This window comes from Dendroctonus ponderosae, unplaced genomic scaffold, assembly GCF_020466585.1.
Source record: "Dendroctonus ponderosae isolate FM_Combo_2020 unplaced genomic scaffold, Dpon_F_20191213v2 Dpon_F_20191213_4, whole genome shotgun sequence".
NCBI classification, from domain to species: domain Eukaryota; kingdom Metazoa; phylum Arthropoda; class Insecta; order Coleoptera; family Curculionidae; genus Dendroctonus; species Dendroctonus ponderosae.
The window spans coordinates 6,378,910-6,380,734 of record NW_026018611.1 but is presented as its reverse complement, the minus strand read 5'-3'; the positions used below and the strand labels follow the sequence as shown (position 1 = coordinate 6,380,734).

The 1,825-nt window shown below is 33.0% G+C and overlaps 1 protein-coding gene across 1 annotated transcript in view; it reads right to left on the bottom strand.

Annotated features, from left to right (window-relative positions):
* Positions 1-1,149, bottom strand: part of LOC109536991 (homeobox protein DBX1-A) — a 19,482-nt gene extending 18,333 nt beyond the window's left edge. Inside the window, exon 1 of the mRNA XM_019903492.2 lies at positions 925-1,149. The gene's annotated coding sequence lies outside the window, so the exon portion shown is untranslated. The remainder of the gene's footprint in view (positions 1-924) is intronic.
* Positions 1,150-1,825: the final 676 nt, after the last annotated feature.

Sequence of the window (1,825 nt, the reverse complement as noted above, 5' to 3'; positions counted from 1 at the left end):
ATTTTGATTTGGAATTAAATTTATAAACTATCATTACTATTTTTTTATAGTTTATAATTTATTAATTTACTAATAATTTTGTTAGTTAACTAACACCAAAAATTGCTATTTCAAAGGTTTTCAGAAACGTTGTTTATATGATATGATTGTAAAGTACGAACAAAAGTAAAAAAAGAGGAAACTTATTCTACTTTGTATACCACAAAAATATTGAATTTTTCATATTAATTAAACAAAATTTAATATTCCTAACTACGTTGCTAATAATTAATTAAATAGTAGGGAGCATCAAGGAAAATATTTTTTGTTTCTTTATACCGAAAATTGAATTTGCAGTTTCTTGCAAATATTAAGCATTATTTAGATAATTACAGAGTAATTGAAAGTATTTATTAACTTTACATAATATTAAAATAATTAACTCAGCTTTATTTGCAGGAAAGTTGGCGAGTTGCTTGTACGTACTGTAAGGCCAGCACGCTCTCTTGCCTGTAAGTAGTAACTTTAACCTAAATTGATAACTTTATACAAAAAGTGAGTTTAAACCCACAATCGTAAAAAATAAGGACTTGTAATATAATTAAAATCTGTCATAACTTTGCCTGTTAATATTTCACTGCGTCACCATAATTAATGAAAAGAAGACAAGATTATTTTTTGAACCTTCTTCTGCAATATTTTAAATGGAAATACATTCGTTGGTTTTCAAGCGTTTTAGCTTTTAAAGTTGCAAACTTAATGCGGAGACATATTTTTGCTTACTGGGATCATTTGTAATTTAACTTTTTGTTATTGATCAGATTATCGTTGGTACCATGCGAGAGCTTTATCTAATACTCTAAAGCTCTCTTATAGTAGAAAAGCATTTGAAAAAGTCAATTTTTTCTTCTTTTGGTATTAGCTAAACATATTTTAATGCCCAACCTTAAACTCCTGTTGGAAACAGCTCTTAGTCCATAGCTAGATAAAACTTCTGATTCTTCTCCTGGTAAAAGTATCACAAATCGTCGGTTCAACAACAGCTAGGAGCTGGTGATTAGGGCAAATTCTCATTAAGTGTGAGCAAACTACTAAAAGTAAAACGGGCGGCTGGACCACCTGTAACGTCTCGGAGGCGTCGCGACGCACAGTATTTCGCGTCGGCCGATCACTCTGTCACGACTGATATATTTGGCGGCTGTTCAAAACCACCCTTAACGTTTAAAAAGGGGCCGTCCCAGCACTATTTTCGAGGGGTGGAGTTTTCTTCTTTATCTTTCGCGTCGCCCCGAATTGTGCTTTTATGGGGGCTGCCGCTCCGGACTCCCGGTTCTTTCAATTTTTCTTTTATTACATTATATGAGATGATGATGATGGGGGTCAGGATTTGAATGTAGCGTGTAGCAATAATAATTATTGCTATACGGGGGAGATTTTATACAAGGTGGTTTTGTATATTGTAATTGTGGAAGGGTATGAGTGAAAATCGATTGTTCTTATCAGTGATGGTCTGAATTTGCTTCTTGTTTGGATTTGTCAATAGGAATCTCTGGAGCCCAATACATACAATGAACCAATTGCTTGATCTTGCAAATCAAAAATCTTGCAAAAAAAGCAAGACCAAACTCGCTCATCAGTAAACACATAGACGGTGCCCGAAGTTGCGCAATGTATTATGTATATACAGTCTTACCACAATAAGAATATTAATAGATCAGAATAAGTAATGAGAGCAAGAATAAGATGGGAAAAGGCAAGAGTGCAATAATAAAAAAGTTAATAGAAACCTTTTTAAAAGCTTACCGAAGGTTTATTGGGTAAAACACAAGTTTTTCTCCTTTCATAT